This window comes from Rhagoletis zephyria, unplaced genomic scaffold (assembly GCF_001687245.7).
Source record: "Rhagoletis zephyria isolate East Lansing unplaced genomic scaffold, Rhagoletis_zephyria_1.1 Rzeph_scaffold_03216, whole genome shotgun sequence".
Classification (NCBI taxonomy): domain Eukaryota; kingdom Metazoa; phylum Arthropoda; class Insecta; order Diptera; family Tephritidae; genus Rhagoletis; species Rhagoletis zephyria.
The window spans coordinates 30839-47606 of record NW_016160299.1 but is presented as its reverse complement, the minus strand read 5'-3'; the positions used below and the strand labels follow the sequence as shown (position 1 = coordinate 47606).

Sequence of the window (16768 nt, the reverse complement as noted above, 5' to 3'; positions counted from 1 at the left end):
CTCTTCGATGTTGTTGCAGAAGTTTAGCCAAGATTCGCGTTTCGCCCTCTTTATCGCTATCTAAATCTTAAGGAAGATATCACCAATGACGCTCCTTCTGTAAAACCAGTGCTTAAATTAGCGCAGCAGCAGGTGAAACTTGTCAGAAAAATCGGCGAGCGTATAAAAAAATCTTTACCCAACATTATAAATTAGACATATACGAACTTCGACCAACATATGACATAAATATAACCAGTTTCTTCTTAATTAATTTCTCGCTTACTCGCCAAAATTACCAGTTTGCCACTGATTCCAGTTTATGCTAGGAATTTTTTTTCGCATGTGTGCATAAATGCGGCCGCAATCATTCTAAATAGTAAATATTCGTAAGTGAGACTGTTAGCCAGTTACAGTTAAACGTACTTAAGTGCAACATTGGACACCACAACAAAGCAACTAACAAGTGCTTAGCAACGAATACAACAAATCGTTTGTATGTACAAACAAAGCGAACAAACAAGTAACTCCACAAGATTGTGGCATAAGGGAATTCCATATGAGCGGTGCAGCAGTAGCTTCAGGAGCACTTAACGGCTTTCAACCCGTCGGGCTGACCGCTCAACCGGACGAACAAACAAACAAACAAACAACAAAATAACATGCTAAACTGACAGCCCATAATCTTAAACCACAACAAGAACAAAAACAACAAAATAGAAACAACCGACTGCCGGCAACTGTATTTTAATTGAAGTCAAAGCGGCCCACTTAAATACCCTGACCGATGCCCACCAACCAATGGGTTGCTGCTGCTGTTGCCTGACTGTCTAATGCATGCCGGTTTGGCTATGTAGCACTTGGCCGGCTCGAACGAGCTGCAGCTCAACTACATGGCAGGAGCTGTTCTATTTTTCTACGTGATTTGTATATGTAAAAATGTTTACTGGACAGGTAACACATAAAAATATTTTAAGTCTGAGCAACGAGAAAGTACAATATTTCCAGTGAATATCGATGTATGTAAATACTCGTACGTACATACATATGTTTGTGTACGCATTAGGGTGGTCATAAAATGTAGGAAGCAAATTTTCACATCAGATTTCCAAATCCTCAACGCCAACGTCGAGTCTACTATAGTCGAAGATATCACATTTTGGTCCCGATTGGAGACGGTCAAGGTGTGTCGCACAGGGGTCAATGGGGGGTGAAAGTTCAGATTACCCTATGAAGACGTCTTAACCGACTCCAATTGGGACCAAAATTTATATGTGATACCCCCGATTTTAGTAGTATCGGCCTTGGGTATTAAATAAAAAATATATATATTTTGAATTTTTTGAGTTCATAGAGGCCACGCCTTAGCCGCCTCCAATCGGGACCAAAATTTATGTGTGATATCTGTGACCGTGGTATTACCGATTGAGCGGGTGAGACTGAAAAAAAATCGTTCATTTGATTTTTTTAAGGACCACCCTAATGTACACACATTCCCATACGTATGTAAGCATTAAAGATCGAAAAATTAAAAGCTTCTTGTATCTTGCACTTTATTAAAAGTTTAATGGATTTTCTTTTTGTATAGAAAATTGTTGGTCATTTCTATAGATAACCACAATGTGATACACCTGCCACTCATGCTTTGGGTTTTTTTTTGTGGTAAAAAGCCAATTTTTTCGCTGTAAAAACGATTAGTAAAATTAATCACGTCGAATCGAGCCCATAGGGGTTCCAGGAATTCAAAAGAACAGTTGGCCACGATTTAAAGAAGGTTTCAACTGCTTTCGTCTGGCAGCAACTGGACTTTGGACTGGTTCTTCAAAACCGTTTTTCGTCTTTGAACCGGGGTGCGGTACGGTGCAGTGGTTCAGGAATTTAAAAAAAAACACTATCTATGCACATATATTTGTGTTATTCTTACTGAGTAGCAATCCAAAAAAATATATCATACTAATATTATAAATTGTCAAAGTTTTTGAGTGAATTAGTTTGTAAGTATGTTTGTTGCTCTTTCATGCTGACAAGGCTGGACGTATTTCAATAAAATTTGGCACACAGATAGGTGGTAGTCTGGACTAGAATATAGGTAATTTTTCGAGGAGAGTTGCTAACTTTTTCATAAGTTAAAATCAATTAATTAATTAAGTGTAGATGTCCAACGAAAGGGGTGCTATGATGATTTATTTCGAAAATATTTTTTAGGGGGTTGCCACCTGTCAAAATCGATTGATGAATAAGTAGCAAAATAATGTGGGTATCAAACGAAAGCGGTGCAAAATGATTTATTTCAAACAAATTTTATGAGGGTTGCCACCTATTCACAAAGTCAAAATTAAATTTTAATGAAGGAGTAAAATGAAATATTTAAATATAGATATCAAACGAGAGGGGTTTTATTTCAAAAATATTTATAAAGAAGCTGCCACCTGTTTATAAATTCAAAATCAATTTAAATAACAAGTTAAATAAAATATTTTAATTATGATTTTCTACGAAAGCTGTAACTATTTCGAAAACATTTTTGATGAATTTAATTGACAACTTAAATGAACTAATTGACTAGTAAAATGAAAATCGTGTATGTTTTTTTGTTCTGTTAAGTGAAGTTAAGTTTGTTAGTGGTGTGTAAGTACATATATTTGCTGGTCTTTCTTTGCATAAAATTTAGCATACAGATATGTAGCTAATGACCTAGATTAGCATATAGCATTTTTTTGTAAAGAAATGCCACCTGCTCAGAAAGTTACCTCTACCTTAAATTATAAGTTCATCGAAATTTTACTGTATGGATGCCAGACGAACGAGGTTTAAAAAAAAATGTATTACGAAAACCTTTTTTAGACGATTGCCATCTAATTGAAAAGTCAAATTCTCTTTAATTAATAATTTGAGTGAATTACTACAATATGTGTGGCAAGCGAATGAGGTTTAAAACGAGTTGTACTCCGAATATTTTGTAGAGTGTTGCCACCTGCTTAAATTCAAATCCTACTTTTTCATACGTTAATTAAAGTACTGCAATATGTATGTCAATCATAAGGGGTATAAGAAAGATTGGTTTAGAAAATAATTTTAAAGAAGGTTGCCACCTGTTAAAAAATCAATTTAAGTTTAAACAATAAGCAAAATAAATGATTAAAAACAATATTTAATAAGTCTTTATTTCGATAATATATTTAAAAGTAGTTGGCACCTGTTATTCAGTTCAGTTCAGTTTAATGAAGTTTTACCGTATGGATGTTAAACAGTACAAGTTAAAAAAGCTTTATTAGGAAAACATTTTTGATGGTGGTGCCACCTGTTTAAAATAAAGTCAGCGTGTGGCCACAAGCTGGCACACATATACTTATGTATATTTATATAATTTTTTTTGCAAAAGACAACGCTTTACAAGTGCATCAGTAGATGGCCAAGCATTGATGAATTGTGGTAGCCAACACTTCAAATGATAAGCGAGAAATTCAGTTGGCGAAGTAGTTAAAGGAGAAGTGGAATGTGGACTGTGCCAAGTGTACTATTAGCTATGTGTGGTAAAGCGAGCAACAGCGAGTCAGCTGCTGCAACTAAAATGCCTTCCAAGTGCATGGCCATCGCAAAAAATATATACAAACAAACAACTTTTTTTGTACATACAACGTTACATAGCCAATGCACAAACTTGGCCAAGAAGATCGAACCATGAAAAACATGTATAATTGTCAAATGACTATAAAAGCGCACACAGCCATGTCTTGAATGACCAGTAATCGGGCAGAGTATTGGAGGGGACTGGGTAAGTTGTTGGTTTTGTTTGGTCGCTTTCTATTTTGTTTTTGTTTTATTTAATTTTCTGCGGCTCGCCACTGCACTCTGCTGGCCACATTGCTGACATTGTCCAGCTGCGCAAGCCCGCGCTTAGCTTGTCAGTTTAATGGACAAATAGCAGGCAAACAAGTTGACGGTTAGCGGTTTTAGGTTGCAAGTTGCAACGGGCCTGCACACTGCAAGTACAGGTACAGGTAAACTGATAAGCTGACACAAACACACATACCTACGTGTTGCATCTTTTAGTAGGTACATATGTATGTAGAGTATGTATGTATGTAGAGCTATTGGCTATCCATGTTCATCAAAGCGTGCGTATGCGCGTGCGCACATATCCATTGCTTCCGTATTTGATTACAATTAGGCATTTTCATTTGCGACTAAGCACATTGTGTATAAGTATGTGCACATTAGATTGCCTCACCAAGTGAATTATAAACTTTGGGACACTTGATGATTCAAGCCAAAATGTTTTGACTAAGTTCAAGGTTATTGGAGAGCCATACCGCGTTGAAAGTGTCTATAAAAAGTGTACGTATACAAATCAACTCGCATCACAAACCCGTCTGAATATATTCAAAGCATATTGGTGAAAGTTATTAAAGAGACCAAATTTCAAGATTTACTTTTTTTTTGGGGAAGCATCCTAATAAATATGTACATATGCACATATTTTATATATATGTATTAGTTTGTAAAAGACACGCAATTCGTCGCGGTTGACAATTTCCCTTCAATTCGCTTATGTCCACCAGAAGTCGATTTTCTAGGTTACATGGAAGGTAGACTCATTGAATTGCGAGTAGCTTTAGGGTAGGCATCTGAGCAAGTGATGAACATTGGCAGTTGAAGTAATATAGAGATATTAAGGAAGTAAAAGATTATAAATAAAGCAAAAGGCAAATTAAATTAAAAAAAAACTTGTGTCGTCATGGTCTAAAAATTTATTTTTTTTATATCTTTTATTGCATGTCGGCATGGTGAGTCAGGACGTGTGGAGAGAACTTCATGTGGAAGTTTGCTGTGCATATCCAATTTTTTTATGCAAATTATATGCATATAGGTGTGTGAGTTATATATATAAAAAAAATCAAGTTTTAATTAAAAATCAAATTTTAAGTAAAAACCTAATTTCAGACTTCAAAAACAATTGATCTTACCATTACTTTGACGTATGATTGCATCAGTTTAAATAAAATATTTGTATGTATTCCGAATTCTACAACCAACGTTACACAAATACATACATACACATGTAAATATATATGTATGTATGTACCATCCAGCCGAACCATTCAATACATAAATATACCTGTATATAAATACATATATGTATGTAGAATATGTATGTACATTAGGGTAGCCCAAAATTATTAAAGTCGGAAATTTATTGCTCTCACCCCCTAGGATTGTTCTATATCAAAAAAAGATATGCCCGTATTTATTTATTTTGAAATCAAGAGATATTTAGGGGTCGCTCAAAGTTGTTCATGTAGTTTAAATGGGGAAAAACAACTTATCATAGAAAGGGTATCGATTTTTTCTAAATCTATATTTTTCTCTGGTTCTATTCAGCAGACTTCCAGTTACAATACTCAGTTGTTTATTTAACCATTTTTAAATACTAAAGATTTTTTTTTATCTCCCCATTGCATTTTCTGGCTTTTTATAGGGGTTTTGGCGGGCCTATAAAATATAGTTACTATGAAAAAAACAATTAAATAAATAATTTGATTTTATTACTGGGAATCTCCTGTAGAGTAACAAAGTTTTCCGATCGAAAAATATTGATTTTCAAGAATTCTATACCATTTCTACAAAAATTTTCCCCATATAAAATATATGAAAAATTTTTTGACTTCAAAATAAAAAATAGGGGTACATTTTTTTCTGTATCGAACAGTCCAGGGGGGTGAGAGCATAAAAATTCCGACTTTACTTTTTCTCATGCATTTTTGGACCACCCTAATGTACATATGTGCATATACACAAACACATTCTTTTTTCCACTAATTTATTTTTCGGTCTGCATTGATCACAATGGCACTAAAGCCTCGATGGCGGCATCACATTTCCCGCTGTCATTTGTCATGATTACCTAAAAATGCTTCCGTTCAGTTTTTTTGCCAATAGCATTGTATTCCGTGCGGGGTTGTTACAAATACATACATAGATACACTAAGAAAAAAGTATTTTGAAATCTATCTGTTTCAATGGTTGCACAATACTTAGGTCAAGGCACTCCAATTTCTGTGCGAAAGTCAAGTTTCGGATATGACAAAATTCATCTTTTTTTTTTGGTAGTCATTTTAGAAATACTCTAAAACCCCGGAAAGTATACTTAAGGTGTGCTTAACGTAATAGATCAGCTCAAATATATATACAGTGTACATTGTAAGGAGGAGAAGGTTAATAGCTGGGTTTAAAAGAGTTGCCACCTGTTAAAAATTTAAATTAAGTTAAATTCCAAAGGGTTTAAGAAAACTCGTTTCAAAACAATATATTTTGAGAGCGTTGCCACCTGGTTGAAAAATTTAATTCCACTAACTTCATTAGATAAAACAATATTACAATATGGGTGTTAATCGAAAGGGATTTAAGAAACCTCACTTTCCAAAATATTTTAAAGAATTTGCTTACAGTTTGACATCGATAAACATACTCTATGTTGCCACCTGTTAAAAAATTAAATTCAATTAGTTTAAATGAATTGCGATAATACGGAAAGGAAAGTCTTCGTTTCTACAAAATTAAATCGAACTTGAATTAAAGGAATTAGGTAAAATGAAATACATATGTATCACAACATTGGTGTCGGGCGAATTAGGTTAAAGAAAGATGTAGATTGAAAACATTTAGGATATGGTTGCCACCTGTTTAAACAATTAAGTTCAAATAATTTAAAAAGTTAAATAAATTATTTTTTTTATGGCTATCAATCAAAATGATTTTGAAAAGGTATAATTTTCAAAATACATTTAGGAGGGTTGCCAAATGTTTAAAAAGTCAAATTCAAGTTATATTAGCGGAAGTAGGTAATTGAATTGTGCATAAAAATATGGATACCACACGAAAGGTGTTTAAGAAAGTTGTAGTTTTAAAATATTTTAAGAAGGTTGCCACCTGTTTTGAGCGTTGAATTTAATTTAATTATACACATGTTAAACGAAATAGGTACATTGAGGTTTGAAGGGGTTGCCACCTATTTAAAAATTTAATTATTTTGAAATTATTTTATATGTTCAACTTGGATTAAAAGAAGTAGTAGGAACTGATATATGTATCATAATATGGGTGTCAGAAGGAAGAGNTTTGAGGTTTGAAGGGGTTGCCACCTATTTAAAAATTTAATTATTTTGAAATTATTTTATATGTTATAGTAGTAGGAACTGATATATGTATCATAATATGGGTGTCAGAAGGAAGAGCCTTAAAAGCGTTGAAATTAAAAATTTATATAAAAAGTTTTACTGTATCGCCGAACATATGTACATAAACTGTGCATTTATTGAAGCAAAAAAAAATTGTTCATCCAAAAATTTTCATTTCATTGATAGAAGACCGCAAAATTAAGTTATTAAACATACTTAAATCACCACAAATTTACAATTGAACAGATTGAAAATTAGAAAATTTTTTGTTATTTTTTCATACCCTAATATACCTTAGTTGTACTTGTATATTTGATTTGAGAAACATTATTTAACAAAATATGTATGTATGCATGTATGCGTTCGAGAAAAAGTTCACCTTTTGGAAATATTTCTGAAATTCATCAATTATTCATAGCTGTAATTGCAATTTAATGCATAAAATTACAAAAGAGGCAACTAAAAATAGCACTCAAAATGATTTTATTCCTTTAAAGCCATGGCAAATTATAGCAGTTTTCTCTTTTTTGGTTTATTACCTTTGTGATCAATGAAAAATCAATTTGAGTAAAGTGCTTATGACTCCCAGTTTTTGTGTAAGTACATACATACATATGTAAATGTAATCCACAAATTTCACTAAATAGTTAAAAATTCGAGGTTACGGCTCTTGCTAAAAAAATAGTAGAAATTTATTTGTCAAATGGTCATTTTAATTTGAATTTTTACAACAAAAGCGAAACATATTTCGCATAAAAACTGCTATGAAAACTGAAATAATTATTTCATATTATAATATTTCCATTATAATGAAAGTTACTGTTGTAGACTTAAAAATATATACACACATACATAAATATGTATGCTATTCCCGCACTACACCTATCACCTGACCCCAGGTCAGCTCCGTAAATTACACAAAACCACCACAGTACCTAACGTCGTACTGAGTGTCTACAACTCGTGATTTTAACAGTTCCTGAGGGAAAGCTCTCTTAGTATTGTTGAACTTTTCACTTCACGCCACTAGAAGGGACTGAGGATTCCACAGTGTGGGTTTGTCTCCCCTCTTTTGTTTCGTCTTATATTTAGAAGCTCCCGTAGCCACCAGAGCAACTTTCGCTGATCTCATACGCTGATTATTGCTCGAAATTGGCGTGCGACAATGACATTTAAGTTCTGTACTCGTAAGTAAACGGCTAACTCTATGAACTAGCTCACTTTTTCACCACAATTATCCTTAAGCCTAACTCTTTCCTCCACAGCAACCATGCCTTTGAGTGTGAATAACCCGAAGATCTTTGGGGTCACTTTCAACAGCCATTCCTCTACTCAAATAACCGCAATCGGCAAAGAAGCACAGAGCCGCAACAAAGTCATCAATGACATATCTACATTTACTCTCGTCCTGTGAATGCCGTGCTAGGAATTCAAACATCACCAATTGCAGAGGAATGGCTTCAGCGGCATCGCCAGATCCGCAATACTCTGGTACAATCGTTGTTGTTGTTAAAGCAACTACTTGGCTCTGCCGTTGGACTTGCGAGGGTTATTCTTTGACGAACAAATTACAACGACGTCGACGTCGATATCGACAACCGTAATAGGGCCGATTATGTTCTGTCTAATACTTCCGCTCATGAATGATGAAGACTGTAAGATGTTTGAATCATAATTTCGGGGCACTCCGGTATGACTGACAGTCAGAATAATTTGGATATAATCAGTGTGTTAGTGTCTAAAGCTTGACAGTTAAGCCTACATACCTTATCACCGACCCTTCACGACAAAGTGATTGCATGTAGCTCGGTTTGAAAGCACAATACATTTTCTGCTTACATCGGCAGAGCCTTGAAACCGTTTTCTGCTTATAGAGAGGACAGTATTAGTTTTGGTTGGGTTAGCGAATTCCCATCATACAAAGCTATGCATAAAACCATCCCTTTGTACAGATAATCCCCTGTACGTAGAATGAATCATTCTAAGAAACGGGTATTTCAATCAGCCTATAGCTTATGTGACTGGACCACTTTAAAAATTGCTGCATTGTGATACCTCAAGTAACCGGTTAAATTCCAACATGTGGCTTGTTAGTAGACATCACAGACTCGATTTTTTTCGATAGCTAAATTCTTCATAAATCCCAGCTAATATAGCCAACTTTGTCATTTCTGAAAATTGGGCGATACCAACGCCTAAGGGTATAAAAAATCTTCTTTTCTTATTCGCAAACTATATGACGTATTTTAAATAACATAATTCATTATTTTTTTTTTAACTGTCTGCGATCGCCTTGCTACGCACCTATCTATTTGTTCAACTTTGTGCTCAAACCTTTTTATTGGATTTCTTGCTTCTTCATCATAACTTCTCCATCATTGCAAAAGACAATTCAACAGCACATACAGGGATGCGAATATCGAAAGCTGTGCCTCAGTATTACTTCAACTACCTACTCGCAGATAAACTAAATCGTATAATGAAGCAGAAAACAACAATAAAAACAAAGAAGTGTGCGCACGCTCAATTAGTTAGATGTCACTAGGCTGAAGCCGTTGAACTGACAGAACATAATATGCGAATAAATATTGGTATGTTTTGTGGATACGTAGGTTGACTTTCATTAAAAGCGGTTTTTATGACAAACAACGATGGCTGTTCAGATGGTTGGGGGATTGGTTGTTGTTTTGCATATCAGCATAGCGATATACAATGTACATTAGGGTCGTTCCAAAAAGTAAAGTCGGAATTTTAATGCTCTGGAAAAAAGTATACCCCTATTTTTTAAATTGAAAACAAAAAAAAAATTAAAGGTCGCTGAAAGCGCACAAAATTGTCCATGTATTTTATATGGGGAAAAAACAACTTTTCATAGAATTGGTATAGAATTCATGAAAATCAATATTTTTCGATCGGAAACCTCTGGTTCTCTTCAAAAGACTGTCAATAATAATACCCAATCGTTTACTTAACCATATTTTTAATAATAAATATTTTTTATTGCACCTCCCCCCCTTATTTTTCGAGGTTTTTGGGGCTTTTTGGCGGACCTATGAATTATAGTTGCTATGAAAACATGGTGAAATAAAAAATACACTGAGAATCTCCTGCAGCGAAACAGAGTTTTCCGATCGAAAAATATTGACATTTAAGAAAAAAATTCCATTTCTACAAAAAGTTTTTTTCTCCATATAAAATATTTACATGGAAAACTTTGAGCGCCTTGAGCGACCACAAACAATTTTTTTATATCAAAATAAAAAATAGGGGTATATTGTTTGGTAAAGGACAATCCTAGGAGGAGAGAGCACAAAAATTCCAACATTACTTTTCCAAATGCATTTTTCGGCCACCCTTATGTATATATTTATATACAAAACATATGTACAAACATACTTTTGTATATTTAAGTACTGTAAGCTACATATAGAAATATAATATACAGTGCACTCGCAATTACGTGAACACGGTCTCTCGTGAACACCGCTTAACCTGAACACTCTTTTGTTCACCATTAACTACACCGTAATGTGAACAAATATAGAAAGCCCTACAACGTTAATAAAAATTTTGTCAGTTTGTATATAAAGAGAATACATAAATATGTCGAATTTTACTTTATCTAATATTAAAAAAAAATGGTTTTATTTATAAATTACCTATATTTTTATGCCACCGACCTAGGTTGCTTTTGGTTATGTGGCACCCTTCCAAGGGGCTCACTTAGACAGCGAATGAATGTCCATTGTGTTACCAGTAAAAATAGTACCCTCTAACGGTAAAACAGGTAATCAATTACCTGCTGCTTACTCGTTATGCAAATTCCCAAAAAGCATGTGACCACTCTAGAGCGTTTATCTGAAGCTATTACTAAGTACGGCCCGAGATGTTTAAACTCGAGTTCCTCTAAAGCAGGGCAGTTGAGAAGGTAGTGCTGAAATGTTTCTACCTCACCATCCTCCTGCATGAGTTCCCACCAAAAGCGAGCGTTAGCGCTTGGCAACTTTGCATTGCGAGGTTTCCGCCCAGCATTCGCTGAGCCGACTAAAAGCCCGTTTGTCCAGAAGAGGCCCTCCATTTCATTGATGATGGCTTCTAGAATGCCCTGATGGGCCAATTCATCGGCACATCAGTTTCCTGCAATGTCGCTGTACCTCGGAACCCAAATCGGGCTGATGTGGCAAGTAAATCGAGGTGATAGAGAGAGAGGTCAGGCAATACTAGACTAGCGATCCCAGGGCTCTCATCGCCTCTTGGTGGTCATAGTATATATTTACCGCCTTTAAGGGTATTATACAAATGCGCAACTGATCGGCTGCTTTTTTGATGTCAACTACCTTTGCTTGGATACGCCAGAGAAATCCGGTAACATAGATTTAATATCTAAGAGTAGTCCCTCACAGAAGACACCTCCTTCAAATCTGCCATCAAGCTTCGACCCTCCCGTGAAAATAACTATTCATCTTTCCTTTGCTCCAGAGAAAACCCGAACAAAAAGGTTTAATGATGCTTTCATACAGCCAGAGGATATCCTTGAGGGGGAGACCTCATATCTTCCCGATGGCGATTTTACACCAGTAAAGGGCAGTCGATGCCATCCTCACTCGCTCCTCGAAATTTGGCCCCCACTTTAAAAGCCATACAAGTTCTCAAAGGAACATTACAAAAGCCTTCATTTATTGGGGTAGGAGCATTTTTTCCCTTAATTTTCTACATTCCGAAAATGAACAATCTCGTAAACGTGAGCTCCCTTGGTCTTAATTAGTTCACGTTATCACGAGTGCACTGTATGTAAATATGTATATACATAAGCGCAAAAAATGCGTACATACTTAACTGGTTGACGAGTTTGTTGGTGTGGCACTTAAATATAGAAAATAGTTTATAAGTAGTTGTTCAAAGTTGGTTGGTTTTGTTCGATTATTCCTTATTCTAGCGCACGCCTAACCTAATTTTCACTGGCTATTAACGCATATCTACATTTGTTTCTGAGTACATATGTATGTACGTAGTAGATATAAAAAGGTGTTTTCTCAAATTGCCGATCGCAGATTGACTACTATTTTCAGGTAAGAAAAATATCACACAAGCAAAAATAAAACTGCACACGCTTGAATGGGTGCAAATGTTGAGCATCTCAGCACCAACTGAGTTTCTGAGAACTGTTTTATAGGTACGGAGGTAATTGTTTCGTACGTGTTTTCGGGATATTTAAATATACACGTGCAGTAAATTCTCTTAAAATGCATAATGTTTTGCTTTAAATTACACCATAAGTCAATCCGAGCTCAGCCGTTAAGGTCGAACAATTTTCCACACTTTCCTTTAATTTTTTACATACCTTAAAATCACGTTTCACAGTTGGCATTTTTAAAAATAATTTCAAACTAACTAAATGTTTAAAACCGGAATATATTAAAGCCCAAGCAGTGGCGAAAAAAAGTATAGCAGCCATCGCCCGAATTCGAGGTGTCACAATCGGCTGAAAAATTTTAGCTACTGATTGTATCAACTAGTGAAAAAAATGTCTCAATATTATGAGAAACGATTTCGTAAAATGCAAAAAACAGATTCAATGCGAAAACTTTTGTATTGCGAAGACAGGAAGTTGTCTATTTTGAAGGTGCCGAAAAAAAATGTTTATAATAAATTAACTTTGAGAGAGATCTAAGAAAGGAATAGTAATTTTCCGCTTGCCTTAATTCAGGCAACTTTTTGACCTATTTCTCTTTAACGTATGCAACAACAATACTATATTCGACGACTATTGTAATCCAAGAAGATTTCAGATGCTAAAATCACTGAAAAAATATAAAGTTGCAGGTCCTGCCAATGCAGCATCGGAAATATTAAAGTATGGAGCGAATTCAAAAGCTCACACTATAGTAGTCATAATAAGGGATGGGTTTGTCATCTCATCCCATTAATTTGTGATAAAGAAGTATTTATAATGCCGCCCAAAAGAGTCGGCCCCAGTCAATGTTAACCCTGCTGCGGTATAAGCTATAAAATTAGAGACCTTAACAGTTACAACTTTTATTAAAAAAAACATTCTTTAACAATTATTTTGTGACTCTTATTTAATTACTCCTTAAATAACCGTTATTTCGGACTTTTATTTTATGAATCCAAAATAACACTTATTTTTGATTTTCATCTACATAATTGGCAAGTTATTTTTGATTTTTAAATTATGTCTAAGACAGCAGTTATCGAAGACTTTAATTTATAAAAGTCATAAATAAAAATCAGTCACTGACTTTTATTTTTTAAATCATACTTATAAAAGCCATTTGTATAAGTCGTAGTAAACTTTTGTTTCCCAAAACCTTCTTATATAAATAAAAGTCTTCAATAGCTTTCATCTAAGACATATAATATATAAATCAAAAGTAATTGTTATTATTTTAATTTTGCATAAAAATTGCAAATAAAAATTTATTTTAAATATTGAGTCTCGGTGAAAAATAAAATCGTTTGATATGTATCACTTAGTTGTAGAACATTTCCTTCATAGTGAATTTTCCCAAGACAGTTTTCATATATAACTGTTATGTTCGGTCCCTGTATAAAATAAGGTAAACAAAATTTTAACAATTTTGCAGATGGCATCCCGTAAGACTTGAGTTATTCTTCCATAATCCTGGAATCTGGTAAAGTTTATCGGGGATCGTTTGGCTGCCTGCACTAAGCTAATGTACAGTGGCGTGCGCTCGAGAATAACCTATAATTCTGCCGTGCGGTAGGCTCATATTGCGTCTGTGATGTACCGTTGTAGTTTTGCAAATGATTGCTTTACCGCTAGATTATCATAAGCTCTTGCCAACAAGTGCTACCGAATAAATATCCGAGGGCTGCAGCAGATTTTCCTGCAAATTGTTTGCATAGAAAATGTGCTCTTGGTGTTCTGGATGTCGTCATATCGAGTAAGTAATAATATGTTAATATACAGGAGAAAATTCGAAAACACTCTGTGTGATAGAGTCCATCCAGGGCTGAATTTAACCAAAAAAATGTGTGCCAAAGTGGGGCTGAATGTAGGTTCAGCAAAAACCACTACACTTAATACCATTCTCCAGAAAATATAAACTTGATACTCGAAAACGAAAGCCTATATGGTACCAACATTACGTGCCAAAAAGAGCAGTAATATTAGATCAAAAACTACTCTGGAAAGCACACGTGGAAGAAACTTCGAAGAAAGCTATAAGATAATTTATGGCGTACAGGTCCATGCCAGGAAAGAGCTGGAGATGCGCACCAAAGATACTGAGATATTCACATACGGACTCAGGCGAAAAACTGCTTTACTAAGGATGACCGGTAACAATATCAGGGCAGTAAGTTGGATATTCTGACGAAGAAATACTCTTATTTAAGTGATTTGCAATTGCGATAGCAATGGATACCACGCATCCGAGGTTTAGCTTTATGAAGAGATTCAAACTAGATCTCAGTAATAATAAGTGCTGGGCAGGCATATTCAAGACACATCGGATAAATCAAAACATGATAACCTGGTACACTGATGGTTCTTTGACTAAAGAGGGTACCGAGGTTAATATACTAGGAATCCATGTCCACTTTCCAAGCTAAAACATTCACCATTGAAGGAAGCGCAGCAATCAGAACATCGGTATCTTGGCTGACAATGCCCTCAGTTCTCATCAGGTAACATCTAAGTAGGTGATGGAGTGGCTTGATAAGCTGAATACTCTTGGTTTGACCAATCGAGTTTGGGTTATCTGGATTCCGGAACATATTTATATTTCACGAAACAAGATTGCCGATAGACTTGCGGATAATCTACCAGGTCTAGAGCAGTCCACAGCACTTTTAGGAACATAATATAACCTAAAAAGCTTTGAGAAATTTATAGGGATGAAACTATACGAGTAAATATTAGTACATACTCGATACTTTTCGTTCGATACTAAGTAATTTTAGTGGTTGATGACAAAAAAGTTTAGAAAAAAAATAAACTGTTCAACGTAGCCCACCCCAGAAATTTCGTATGGAAATTTAAGCTTTATAAGAACTCACAATAAAAAAGCCGTTACTTTACCTGTACCAACTTATAACCCAAGATACAACATATCTGCCTATGATAACAACATCAAACATGAATATGGACACTGAGTGCTCAACTCAAGTTTCTAAGTTTAAACGAGATTAACTTCTTCTAAACTTCTTCGAGGTATTATTTCTGTTAAATACCATTCATCATTAAGCATGTAGTTTTTCTGTATTATGTTGTTTTATTTATTTTCAGTTTCTACATTAATCGGAGTTTAGAATCTACCGAGGATGATAAATTTATTACTTAAAAAGATTAATTTAATCCAGTTCATACGGAATACCTTTATAGCCAAAAGTACCGAAACGAGAGGTATCGATACTTTAGATCCGATATTTGTCGGGTATCGATACTTTCTTACAGTACTACTTAAGTCCAAAATTTTAGTTACAATAAAGATAGCGGAAAATTTCTACTTAAAGCGCATGAAAGGGAAATCACTGCGCCAGAACAAGGGCATCATAATCTTTCAAACGGCATTCCTTTAACGGGGTCGAGATCGGTACTGAAAACAGGATGACTAGAAGTCGTAGGGATGAAATAATGCATATAATTTTGAGTTGGCATTTATAAAGCTTATATGACGATTCCAGTAAAGCTTAGTTAGTTTACAAAGCCTATTTTATTTATGTACACAGATTCATATGTATGTATAAGGGTGGTCCTTAAATATGGACATCTGAATTTTGTATGGGACACCCGTTTATTTTGTTCTACATACAAAGTAAAGACATCAAAATTACAAAAATAATTTTAAGGCTCGCTGCCAGGGTTTCAACAAAAAATTTTTATAGCAAAAATTCTACAACATTTTGAATTGAAATCAGATAAATTTTAAATTTTATTGAATCCTATTCATATAAAATCGTAAACTCGCGGAGTTATAGGTGATCAAAGTAAACATTTTATCAAATTTTTGCGGTTTAAAACAAAAAAGTCAACTTTTTCAAAAGCCGTAGTACGGAGCGACCCCTTAAATTTGCTTTAAATGTTGAAATTTTCATAGATGCCTTTATTTTGTAAATAGCAAAAAAGAAAAGGGGTGCCCCATGATGTTGATATTTTTAAATACCACCCTAGTATTTATATAAAAAATTATATTCGAAAAAAATTTACCCTTTATTTATTTTTGTTGCTTCAGCTTAAAGGTGTTTAAAAATCCATTTTTCTCTTATTTTTCAGGTGATTTGCACCTGCATGTACATATGTATGCACTCGAACCATATAATTCATAAACTTATTTGCTTATCGGCTGAACATAATGGTTTCATGCCAATAAAATCACATTTTTTTATTATCACCACATAAAACTTTTGTAACAATTTTGTTTTTCTTTTTCAACTCTATTTGTTTTAATTAACTTATTTTTAATTTGCAAAATTTCCACGTTATTCTTGAAATATTATACACAATTATGCAAACTAACGCAAAGCCGAGCAAAATGTATAACGCTTAAAGATTTAAAGCAATTATGCCGAGCTCCGCACTCAAAGAAAACAACAACTATGTAGCTTTTAAAAATAAAAATAAAATT

At 34.4% G+C, this 16768-nt stretch overlaps 1 protein-coding gene across 2 annotated transcripts in view; it reads right to left on the bottom strand.

Annotated features, from left to right (window-relative positions):
- The window catches only part of LOC108368607 (uncharacterized), a 29296-nt gene extending 12912 nt beyond the window's left edge, over positions 1-16384 (bottom strand). For both annotated transcript variants that reach the window (XM_017623491.1, XM_017623490.1), the window contains exon 1: positions 16351-16384. The gene's annotated coding sequence lies outside the window, so the exon portion shown is untranslated. The remainder of the gene's footprint in view (positions 1-16350) is intronic.
- Positions 16385-16768: the final 384 nt, after the last annotated feature.